The sequence below is a fragment of the Sus scrofa genome, chromosome X (genome assembly GCF_000003025.6).
Source record: "Sus scrofa isolate TJ Tabasco breed Duroc chromosome X, Sscrofa11.1, whole genome shotgun sequence".
Classification (NCBI taxonomy): domain Eukaryota; kingdom Metazoa; phylum Chordata; class Mammalia; order Artiodactyla; family Suidae; genus Sus; species Sus scrofa.
The window spans coordinates 14,540,366-14,553,547 of record NC_010461.5 but is presented as its reverse complement, the minus strand read 5'-3'; the positions used below and the strand labels follow the sequence as shown (position 1 = coordinate 14,553,547).

At 43.5% G+C, this 13,182-nt stretch overlaps 1 protein-coding gene across 6 annotated transcripts in view; it reads left to right on the top strand.

The window, feature by feature from the left end:
- Nucleotides 1-13,182, top strand: part of RAI2 (retinoic acid induced 2) — a 386,296-nt gene that overhangs the window by 79,524 nt on the left and 293,590 nt on the right. The window lies entirely within an intron of this gene.

Sequence of the window (13,182 nt, the reverse complement as noted above, 5' to 3'; positions counted from 1 at the left end):
TGTTTTAATGATTTCCTTTAGAGCAATTTTTAAAAACAGTCTATATTCTGTTCCAGGATCAAGCATTGCATTCACTAGTCATGTCTTTAGTCCCCTTTAACCTGAAACAGTTCTCATGCCTGTCTTTGTGAAATTTCATGACACTGACTTATTTTGAAGAGTGCAGTCCTGTTGTTTCATAAAATGTTCCTTGATTTGGGTTTATCTGATGCTTCTTCATGAATGGTTTCAGGTTATACCTTTTGGGCCAGAACTTTACTTGGATTTTCTTTTATTCTAGTTAACTAAGAATGTGATTTTTGAACAGTGCAGTCATTATCAAAAAAATTCTCCTGCCATAAAACATCATGAGTAGATTCCAAGGAGACTAGTTTTATTGAAATTAGTGCACCTTCACTAACACATCCTATCAAAATCACTTCCCACGTTGCTGTTGTGGAATAGAGGTTGACACAGCAGATAGTTTTTATGGTGGGTCACTTCCTTCTGATGTTGCCAGTCTGTTCCTGCAGTCTTAGTGCTCCAGTATTTTCCCTTTGCCATACTGCCCTGCTGACCCTCAGTAAAGCGTCTGAAAGTCAGTGATGTAGGGAGTGTGCAGACATGGAATGGCATTTAGCATCAAAGAGCTGGCAGTGACTCATGTTACTAAATCTTCATTACTTTTACAAAGCACACTACAAAGTATAATAAATAATTCACATTAAACTGCACTTATCACAACATGAAAAGTTCATTTTGTGACACAGAACTTTGACTTGGATAGTTGTGAATTCTCAATTATTCATTAAATGGACTTGGATGGTATCTACTCACTGACACTAGTGAGAATTCAAGAGCTTTCACTGATTCACATGTGGAGCGCTGAGCTTCATAAGATGGGATGAGGAAACAATATAAACTTAAAAATGTGTACTTATTTCTTCTTTCGTTCACTCAACAAAATGTGCCCTGAGAAACTACTCGGTGTTAGGATTTTAGGGATTAAAGACCTAGTCCTTGATCTCAGGGAGCTCTTACTAGAACTTGATATTTGGACTCTAAAGCCACAGCCCAAGTTATCCCTTGCTTAGTGGTGTTACGTCATGTTTTGTACACCTAGTTTAGTTGATAATAAGGCACACAGCTTCCCTGTGGTAATTTCGTGACTCCTGTTTCAGCCTGTTGACTCAGCATGGCTGACATCATACATAGACATGTCCCTGTCCCTCTCTAGGAGCTAAAAAGCACTCTTTCAGGCTTCTCTCAATTGCCTCTATGTCTCTCCGTGTTAAGGTCTGCAGAGGTATCCTCTATGCCTTGGATTATGCCACATAGATCTATCATCTCAGTAAAAGTCCGTTATAGTGTGAACCCAATATTATGGAAGTAGCACTGGCCTTGGATTTAGGTGATGTAGTTTCCTGGCTATGGTAGGGGTGGGCTAATGTTGTTCATCACATCTGTGTTAATCTTCTCTTGGGCACACAGCTAGTCTTCATTTTCTAGGCTCTTTTGTAGTTAGGTGTGGCCATGTCAATGAGTTCTAGCCAGCAGAGTGTGAGCAGAATTGATATTTGTGTACATGACTTGTAGGCCTGCCTCACAGAAACGTATGTTCTGATATGCTCTTATAGAACATGCCCTTCTTGCAGAGAAGCTACATGTTGGTGGTAGAGCCACAAGGTATCAGGCACCTGGATCCCTGAATCACCATCGAGACCCCTGTTTTCCCCAGTGAACAGAGATACACACATTGGATTATCCTGGAACCAAGAAATATATGCTCCTATGTTAGATCCCTGAGATTTTGGTATATGTTACTTAAGTACCCCTGTCACACCAGTACCTTTGGCTCATGGTCTTATATTCTGTCTACCCCTTAGGCCAGTCACCTAGCATCTCAGAGTCTCCACAATCTCCTCTGTCAATGGGGATAATAAAATAGGCCCTTCTTGGCCACATTTTACAGATGAAAGGATTAAATGAGGTAACATTTGCAAAGATACTTTGTAGATGATTTTACAAATATAAGGCAGTGCTGTTATTATTGACTCTTGCCCCCGTAGGTAGCTAATGTAATGTTTTCCATTCAAGTACTTCAGTTCCTTCCCTAACCAAGCACCATTTCCTGCTCATTGTGTAGCTGGGACTGAAGCACCTGTACTGCTCTGCCATACAAATCAGGGTGAAGGAGCACTCAGACCTTGTTGACTCCCTCTGACACGCCAGTCTGCAGACCATGCCCGCCTTAGCCAGCACTGAGTGCTCCCTGTTGCCTAGGCGATGTCCCAGAACCTGACCTCCTAACCAATTCCTATGGTCATCTAAGGCCCACTCATAGGCATCAGAACAGTGAATTTTCCAAAACTTTCCTGGGTCTCTAAAGGTCTCATTATAATAACATACATAATACTGAGTGCTCCTGATATACTGTTATTGGATGCACTACCCCAGGTCATCTTCACAACCACCCAAGGAAGGAGATTCTTTCTCATCCCCATTTTGCAGATGATAAAACCGAGGCTTATAGAAGTTAAGAATTTCACTCAAAGTCACTTTGTATAGACACATTGAAACTTGTGTCTCTGAAAGACCAGTGCTTTCAACCTCTATGTATCCAGTGGTTAACTCTTTATTTCATAGTCCGACATTGTCCATTCCCTTGAGAGTCTCATTGCTGAGAAAGCCAAATCTCCTTGTAGGAGAAAAGGATTTTACTTTTTGAAAGGGTCTAGCAACAATTACCCCTTTGGATATTTCAAATGGACATTAATATTGTTACTGAATTCAGGTTCGGCTGCTTGCCACTCAAAAGCCAAAAATCAAGGGGCAAGTGTCAGTAGAAAGGAAAAATTCTTTATTCAGGAAAGCTGGCCATTTGGGGAGAAGGTGGACTCTTCTCAGGAGACTTACTCTGAAGATTCTCTTCAGCCATGAGAATTTATAAACAGAAAGAGGGGAAACAATCTCAGTTAATCATTAAGGTAGGTGGTCAGAGAGTTCCCACTGTGGCTCGGGGGTTAATGCTCCAACTTGTCTCTATGGAGGCGCTAGTTCAAATCCTGGCCCAGGAATTTCCATATGCCATGAGGGTGGCTGAAAAAGGAAAAAAAAAAGGTAGGAGTTCAGAGTTTTCATCATTTTCCCTTTGCATGCAGACCTGTTGACTTCTGATCTTCTCTTGAATACTGTCTTTCCCATGTTGTGCACCTGCAAATTTGCTAAGGGGGATGCTGAAAGTAGAGAGTCAGTCATTCCTTTTTTTTTTTTTTGACCTTACCCATGGCATGTGGAAGTTCCCAGGCCAGGGACTGAACCCAAGCCATAGCAGTAACAATGCTGAATCCTTAACCCGCTGAGCCACCAGGGAACTAGAGTTAGTCATTCTTTAGCTATGTAATTCTTCATTCTTACTCCTTCTAATCCAGGAAAGGAATCAACAGGTTAGGCAAGGCATTGTATACAGTCAGTAAAGCGAAAATTAGGAGTTAAGTTTAATGTTACCTAGTGATCTCATTTTTATAATTAAGGTCTAAGGGGAGCGAAAATAGACAAACAGGAAAGAGGCAAAAGAGCTGCTTACAAATCCCCACCTGTCAGACACCATTCCATTTCTGTAAGATTAGGGGTGAAGGTCCATCTTTTGTAACTTCAAGCTGACATAAAGCACTGTATTTTCAGGGTGGAAGATGTTGACATGGATCGGTAGCACCTCTTTGCTGGCGATTTTAGTTGCTTTCTTACATATATGGGCAGAGCAAGCTACGATTCTTCTAATAGCCACAAAGAAATTATTCCGAGCAATAGTGGTAATCCCATTCTTTCATCAGACACTGAGTCTGTGACCGTTGTCCTAATCGTGAACTACTCCAGCCTGCTCTTTTGTGACTCTGGGAGGCATGGGAGACTTCAGCTTTTCTACACATGAGAGTCAGGGGGCACAAAAGGGTTTCGTATTTGGGAGTTGGGGTGCTGCAGGGTTCTGCTCGGTTCCAGCATTCCTGTACACTTTCCTCCAAATTCATTATTCATCTTATTCATTCTACCTTAATTTGCCTACAAGTTATAGTAATGAAATTTTTTACACGTTAAGAAGGAATTCTCTGGGGGCAGTTGCACAACAGCACTGTAGCATTGTTGTTCAACATCTGAGAGAAAGTGCAGGCATGAGTGGTCTTCCTACTTGCACAGGGCTGACCGTCTTCAGTGGGTTCTGTGTTGGGAGATGAACCTAAATCTGTCCCAGTGTGCAGGTCAGCACAGTGCTGGAAGGGGACACCTGCTCTGCTGGTTGTAATTGCCTGACAAAAAATCAGTGGGTTATTTCACTTGATATCTGACAGAGACCTAACATTCTAGATTGCATGTCTATCTGTGCCGAACCAGTATCCCATGGGCTCTTTCTCTACTGATTTCCAGCTTGTGCTCTAGCTCCTATGGAAGCTGAAGAATTTGGTTGCCAAGCAAATTTGGTTGCCCCGTGTAAAGGAAAGGCAGTATGTGACAGTTGGTTGTTATGAAGTGTATCAAGTCAGGAGTAAACTAGCTCTGAGTTGAACTCTTGAAATTTCAAAATATTCAATCCCTCTGAAATGCAGGAGGCTAAATCTCATCTTGACCTCTTTGTTAGCATCAAAAGTTTCAACTCATGAGTCAGGAAATGCTTCCCATGGGACAGCATCACTGAATTCATCATTGATGTCAAAAGGAAAGCAGTAATGGATCGGCCAGTACTTCATATACATCTCCCCTAATTCCCCAACCACTTTGCGGGGTAGGTCGTCTTAGCTCCATCTTATAGAGGAAGAAGTTTGGCTAAGCAGACCTAATTAACTGGCCCAAGATACACAGCTAACAAGCGGCAGATCCCGGCTTTGAAGCCAGACGGTCTTGGCCTCACAGCCCATACCCAACGACCTCTCTGCTCCGAACACATCTGTTTCCTAAAAAAGGAATTCCTCTAATCTAAACATCCATAGGAAGTTGTTATGAAGGGACTGCGAAGCAAGAAACAGAAGGCCTGCTTTGTCAGAGCCTTTCTGGTCAGCTGTGGTGAGCCTGCCCTCTTCATTGTGTGTTCCCCACAAAAGAACCTCTGCTGACGCCAGAGGCCTCCCCTCCCAGGGAATGAAAGAGGAGCAGGCAGGGGAGAGCTTGGTGAATATTGGGACTATAGAGCCAAAGAGACCCATGCACTTCTAATTAAACAGCATGCCTTCCACGGCCCGCTCTACGTCCTGCTCCTTCTCAAAGCGTACCCAGAGAGTTTCAGCTTTGGCAAAGGCCTGTGAGATTTCATGCTTCTTTTCCCCATGTAATAAAAAAGTCATTTTTGCCTCAAGCTAAGGAAAACACTGGCATGTTTAACTTTTAAATGTTTGGGTGAGGTTTTTTGTTGTTGTTGTTGTTGTATTAGATTTATTGCTGCTGTTGTTTGGAAATCTTGTGGACATTCGCAGTTTTGGTTCCTTTGCTGGATTGTTCTGGAAACTTCTATGGAAAAGAGGGTTAAAAGCAGAGGAATGAGGTTGGTTTTTCAACAAGTCTCTGGGTGGGTAGACGTTGTTAAAACTGTGCCTGCTGGGTTTCAGCTAGCGTACGGCTCTGTCCTGGCCTTGGTGGAGAGCAAAGGACCGGCAAGGATGCCCTCTGCTCTTGACTCCTTGTAAAAACTAGAGTAAGACGCTCCATTCTGTGTTCCCTGGCCAGCCTGGGGGAAGTTTTACCCATGTGCACATCTTCCTTTGCTTATTAATTACCCCTGAATGGAAAGCAGGAAAGAAAGATCCAACCCTTCGTAATTCGAACCATACAGGGAAGAAGCAAAGCAGAGCCTTCACCAAGAATTCAAATGTTCAATGTGGTGGTCAGACCTCACCACACAGGCTCCAAATTCCAAATGAGCTTCGCCTGTTTCTCCTTTTTTTTCTTGCTGTCTTGGGCTTGCACCAAAACGTGTTGCCCTTAGATTTTTGCAGCCCACAGGACTGCCTCGTACAGCTTCACCTTCTAACGGTATTCCCTCGCTGCTTTAAGGGTCAGACCCTGAAAGCATACCCTCTTTAGAAACTTCCCACCCTGTCCCTCCTGGCACCACGCTTTCTCATCTCAGTCCACTTGGACTCCTTCAGCTTTCCCCTCTTTTTCTCAGGATCTGAGGGTAGAAAACACTGCATTTTCTTCTCTCCTTTTGGTGATTACAATGGCTCGGAGGATATTTATGGGGGGTCATGCATTCCCTACTCCACCTCCTCCTCATGTTTCCAGATCCTTGAGGTTTCTTTGTCTCCCACATCTTCCAACCTTGGAACCTGAGTGAGGGGAGTGAGTTATTCAGGCAGTCGATGGGTATCTGTGGAGTGCCCACCAGGTGCTAGGCCCTGGAGATGAAGTGGGGAAAAGACAGAGTCCTGCCCTTATGGGGACTCCTCAGTTCAGGGGCAGGCTTGCCACCATCTAGGCTGCTCTGTCACCTCCACCTTAATCCCCGCCCCAGGGAGAACATATGTAAGTGGTGCCAGAGCCTTGCGTCCTAGTTTCTGACTCCTCACTACTCACCACTGTCACTTGTGCCACTTTGACAGTGCATCCCCAAACTCTCCACCTAACTGCACCTCCCATTTAGGGGTGCTCATGCACACCCCAATTCGTGAAGTCATCTGCCTGAGCACTTCTCTAGACTCTTCCTTACACTTGTGATTTGGTAGGTACATATAGGCTATACTAGATCTACATTCTTGGCAATTTTCCCCAAGTTTACATGAGCCAGATACGTGACTTCCAGTTAAGGGCAGGTCACTCTATCCTTAGTTTCTACGAAATCTCTCTCCACACGTTTTCCTTTGATTTAGGGGTTGACTAGAAAGAAAATAATTATCTTAAATCTTATTTTACATGTCACAATTTGGAGATTTATCCCAGACACAAGCATGCGTTCTTAATTATAATCACAGCATTGATGTGAGCAAGTATAAGATATATGGCTGCAAGTTGCTGGTGGTTTTGCATTACCATTTTAGTGCAATTAACTTCTACCACTAAAGCACCATCTTACGCATAAGACAGATTTAAAAAGAAGCTTGAAGTGTTATATCCTATCGAAGAAATATTGTTACTATCGCATTTTAAAAATGAGGAGTTAGGGTTTTCATTTTTAATTACATTACCGCGTGATTCATCTTAAGGGAACCTAATCGTGAAGAATATAAATTACTTTGCAAGTTTATGGTGAGGGACTAGTAATTCTTTTGGGAAGCAAGCAAACAAGCAAATTAGACTTCAGCAACATTCAGTAGTAAAGTATAACATTTCTGTCTGGTTGTAACTCTTTTAAAAAGCCTTTTTTCAAGAATACTGTAACTGATCATTTAATCATTCACGAAGCATTTTTGCAGTGATTCGTGGGCAATACAGCAGCAAAAGGCTTGTACGGCTTCAAGGCTGCTGCCCTCCTTCCCCGTCTAGGCCTGTCTTCTTCCCTGAAGTGTTTCCTCTCCTTTCACAGGGGCCTGTCTTCCCAGAGCCTTTCTTGGAGCGCCCACTCAACAGAACGCTCATCCCTCAGGGCAGTGACCCGGCTTTGCAAATTCTCCTTTCCTCTGCTACCTTCAGAACTGCTGTTCTTTTCGCTCCATGCCACTCAGCTCGCTGTTTGAGGAAAGCAGCTGATTAAACAAAGTCACACTCTAGTGTTGATGAGTAAAATCATTCCCTGCGGGGGCTGTAGCTGAGTCTGTGAGCCTATAATGGTGGAATTTGAAGCTGTACTGCAGGCTGGCAGGGATCTAAGCACTTGGAGCACTCAGATCATAGCACTTGGAGATGCTAAAGATGCAGGTCTAAAAGGATGTTATAAAACCACTTATTACCTAAGGCCTTTCTTCCAGGACTTCAAATGCTGAGGAAGGGGTCTTAGTGCTCTCCTAGTCCCAGGAAAGTTTTGTTTGGATCACATCCATCTGCCCCTTCCTTTGAACTACTGTGTGACTTTTAACCATAGATGCTGCCTTGTAAAGATGTAGCAGTGTTCCTTGTGCCAATTCATTCCTGACAGTTGGAATCATGACTTCAGGAGAAATATAGCAGATCCTTAGTATTTGCAAGGAAGCTTTCCCGGGCCTTTTTTTTTTTTTGGCTTGTGAAAGAAAGTGTAGAAGTTGCCGTTGTGGGTCAGTCGTAACGAACTTAACGAACTTAGGAGTTCCCATCGTGGCGCAGTGGTTAACGAATCCGACTAGGAACCATGAGGATGCAGGTTCGATTCCTGGCCTTGCTCCATGGGTTAAAGATCCAGTGTTGCCGTGAGCTGTGGTGTAGGTTGCAGACGTGGCTTGGATCCGGCAGTGCTGTGGCTGTGGCGTAGGCAGGCGGCTACAGCTCTGATTAGACCCCTAGCCTGGGAACCTCCATGTGCCACAGGCGCAGGCCTAAAAAGAAAAAAAAAAAAAGAGAGAGAGAGAGAAAGTGTAGCTTTCCAGGTATAAGTGCACATGAGGATAACAATAGACATTTCCTATGTTTCCAGTACTGTTCCGTGTGCTGTCCACATTACTCAAAATAAATTTATGAAACTAAAGAAGTGTAAAATTAATTTATATAATTTAACTTGTGAATGATCATTATTGTGAGTTTATGGAATTTATACTTCTGAAATTATTAAAGCTTAAAATGGCACTAACACTTTTAGGTCATGTTATATAAATGCATTTAATCTTCATGACAATTTTAAGATGTAAGTAGCATTATTCACCCCATTTCATGGATGGGAAAACAAAAGCACTGGGAGATTAATCTGCCCCATGTTAAATAGCTAGCAAAGGGCAAAACTGGGATTATAAACCCAGGCAGTATAATCCCAGTGTTTGTGCTCTGAGCCACTATGCCACACCGCCTCTTGGTAGTCAGTAGGAAACAGCAGAGAAACTGCCATGCCCGAAGGACTGCTAGACTCAGTCGCTGGTCAGATGCTTTACTCTCCACATCAGCCTCAAATGGCGATCATTTAATTTTAGCCTCAGCAAGATGTCACCTTCCCACCTGTCATGGATTGTCAGGGCCCTCATTAGGATCAAAAACATGAATGATAAATCTAGGACTGGTATGGGTCCCCATGTGTCCCCTGCTTTTCTGTTCCCTACACTGCTACATAGCATGATCCAACCCACACTTGTTAAATTGAATTAAATGGAATTGCCAAGACCCTTTGGCATCCTATAGGGAGTTTAGGCAAGTCCGCCTGTCTTGCCCTCCGTTCCAGACCTGTTGGATGGCCTTGGCATGGGCCCGTTTCCCTCCTACATTCTCCTTGTGTATCACATGGCAGCTTCCTCCATAAACCCACCACACCTGCCCCAGCCTAGAGAGACATTTTGGGGGCCTATTACTGCTACATCATCTAGACCTGAGGGTGTTTTATGCCTGTGGTCAGACAGGCAGGCAGTCAGCCTCCTCTAGCTCATTCCAGGGGCCTCATTTGTTCTTCCCAGACCACCTGCATCTCCTTTCCCAGACTCCCTGGCCTCCAACTGACCTTGGCTGGGGGGCTCTGGTCTCCTGACCCTGTTTTCTTGGCAATCCCAGCCCTCGTGACCCTGGCAAGCAAGAGGCATTAACACCTAAGATCCAGGGAGCCTTGTCTGTCTTTCATGACCCACAGACAGAGAGCCTACTTGTTGACCTAACTTTATGGCACTGCCTGGCACTTGGAGCCCCCGAGACCAACCTTGTCCCATTAGCCAAAACTCTATCAACGGTACTTTATTTCTTGCTGGCATTTCTGAAAACTGAGAGGTTTCTTAGGGATTTCTGAGCCTTGAGTTGATTAGCAGTTAATGATGTGTGTTTTGACGAGAAAATAAAAGATTTTGTTTATCCACTTGAGAGGAGGAAAATTAGGAGTAAAAAGGACAGAAGAAAAAACACAAATTCTCAGCTTTTCAATGGAGTTTAAAGTGGTTTGGATCTACTGAGTTCCCAGTCACCACTGGAAAATTCTCTTGGTGTTGATTTTATGTATCAGCTCTCAGAAAAATTCATGAAGTGTTCAGCGTTACCTAAAGCTGTCAGGGGACATGCAGAAGGCCAAAAGGGCTGCTGGACAAGTCACTTTACTATTCAGAAAGTGTGTGGATACAACCAGGAGGTACATTTATACTTCCACATGAAGCAGAGGGAGGAGACAGGAGCCCACTGGGACTAGAAGCATTTTCCAACAGTGGGTCTTCCAACCAGAGCCATGGTTGACAAAGATGCCCCCGACTGAGCCAACATGTACAGAAAGGAAGTTTTCTAAACTAACTCTTGGTTTACTGTTGCTGAGGTCATGGGGAAGATGCAGAGGGACTTCATAAAAGCAGATTCTGGTCATGTAAAAGGAATAGTCTTTGGAGTCAAACCGATATGGATTTGAGTCTCACTCTACTATTCCAGATTTCTCAACCTGAGTCTCATTTCTCATTCATAAAATGGACAGTACTATTTAACTTTGCAGAGTTGCCATGAAGATTGAATGGTTCAATAAGTGAAATTAACTAGCACAGATTTACCTTCCCCACCCCTTCCCCGTTTTTCCCGCAGCAAGTCTTCATTCCTTCCTCTCTGGAGCCCACAAGGTCTTTAATGGCTGACATTCAAAACAAATAGACCAAAGTGGTTAACATCTTCTGGGGGCTTGGGTTTTTTTTTTTTTTTTTCAAAAGCAACTCACTGGGGAACTAGTGATTCATAATCCTCCCTTTCAGTGATTCCCTGATCAAATCAACAAAGTGTCCTTTATTAAGTACAGATGTTGGTGTTTTACAGACAGTGTGGTCCAATAAATTTAGTTGGTTGGAGTTAGACAGTCAAATCCTTGATTTCCAAATGGGCCCATAGAAGTGAAGTTTTTTTTTTTGGGGGGGGCCGCACCTGCGGCACATGGAGGTTCCCAGGCTAGGGGTTGGATTGGAGCTACAGCTGCCGGCCTACACCACAGCCATAGCAATGCCAGATCCTGGCTGCGTCTGTGACCTACACCACAGCTCACGGCAATGCCAGCTCCTTAACCCACTGAGCGAGGCCAGGGATTGAACCTGCATCCTCATGGATGCTAGTCAGATTCCTTTCTGCTGAGCCATGAAGGGAATTCCAAAGCAGTGTCTTTTTGACATTAGTCTTACTCAGGCCACTTCAGCCAGTCATCTCACAAATGAGTATTGATGGTTTTATGTGGAGCTAGATGAGATGCTGGGTGAGGGCCTTTCCCTATTGGTCCTAAAATGACACCTTGGAGCACATCTCAATGGCCAGCAGCATTATCTTTGCTTGGCGAGACCAGTCCATGGGGTAGGAAGTACCCTTTGGTGAGCATCTGCTCTGAAGACTTTACTGATGTTCACGGGTAGTTCTAAGTCCAAGAGCAAATGACAACATGAGAGGATCTCAGCTCTTCTAGGATAGTTTCCTCTCACTGAGCTACCTTTGCCCCTGGGATTGGAAGAGTCAATCAAACTTGTGACTTGGGTCATCTGGAAGGGAAGTATTGAGTGGGGTTACACACTATAAAGATATTTCCACTTCCCAGTAGAATATACTCCAAGGTTATAGACACATTTAACACAAGGGCAAAAAAAAAAAAAAGTCAAGACTTCAGTTTAATTCTTCTTTATTTCTGCTCTTTGAACACTAAAATTGTGTTTTCTTCACTTAGAATTTTTCAGTGAAGGTTAGGGGCTTATCAGAACTTCCTTTCCATTCTGGCACTGGTTTAATTTTGTAGGGTTATTTTAATGGAGTTGTTTCCCAATTAAGCAAAAATTTTCAGGAACATCTCTGTGTTTAAGGTAGCTTAATATACCTATAAAAAGCCAAGAGCTATTCAAACCGGCTGGTTATGAGTTCCTCATGAGATGGGTAATGGTGAGTTCAATACTGACATTGGCAGTTTCTTTAAAAATGGAGAAATGTACCATGGGGAGTTCCCACTTTGGTACAGTAGGTTAAAAATCCGACTGCAGCAGCTTGGGTTTCTGCAGATGTGCGAGTTCAATCCCTGGCCCAGTGCAGTAGGTTAAAGGATCTGGCATTCCTGCAGCTGTGGCTTGGATTCAGTCCCTGACCTGAAAACTTCCATGTGCCATGAGCACTGCCATTAAAAAAAAAAAAAGATGGAAAACAAATGCATCATGGAATTTCTCAAAGTCCTAGAAGCATAAAAGAAAAGAATATTCAAGTTTTCCCACATGAGCACGGTGGTAGGAATGGAGGTGAGGCGTTGTCACTTGTAAACCAAAGGATATAAGCCAAGTGAGAAATCACTTGGGGTGCAGCTGAGATCAGTATCATATGGTGAAACTCACTGGGATATTTTATTTCTTGTTTGGGGACAGATGGACAAGAAGATTTTCTCCAGCAAAGCTAAGCCTCTCCATGTTCCCTAAAAGCTTAGAGGTATTATCTTCAACTCACCCCAAGCCAGGAAATAGAACAACACACATTTTTTGGTGTCCAAGGGGCCAGTGCTTGCATTTGTCCAGTGAGGGAATTGGCCCTTCTACACAACTTGTGAACTGATACTCCTGCAGCATGTTTGGTCCTTCCAGAGTCTTCTTTCTGAAGCCTTTTTGGACAACTACAGATGTGGTTCTTTAAAAGCTGCCTGCAAGACAAGGTCCACTGATGGGTGCTAAAATTAGCAGGTGAACATTTGTGGAGAAACAGGCTATATGTCTAAAGGTATTTATAAATTACAAAAGGAAAAACAGTAACTTATTGTGTGGCCAACATAACAGTCACACCAGAAGCAGGTGATCAGTGTTACTGTCGCTAATAATCAGGCATATCAACACCATTTACCCTCTGATACGATGTCCTGAGAAGGGTCTGTTATCATCTCTCTGCTTTACCTTAATTATGAGAAAACATCAGACAAACCCAAACGGAGGGACCGTCTGTAAGTTAAATGGCTAGCACTCTTCAGAAGTGTCAGGGTCAGAAGAGACAAGGTAAAACTGAGGAAGTGTCACACATTGTCGGTGCCTAAGGAGGGGTAGATTCTGCAATGGGAAAAGCATATTAGTGGAAAGACTGGTGAAATCTGAATAAATTCTATAGTTTATGTAGTAGTACTGTATCGCTCATGTTAATTTTCTGGTTTTGATGATTGTACCACAGTTACGGAAGATGCCAGCACCAGGGAAAGCTGGGTGGAGGGTATACACGTGT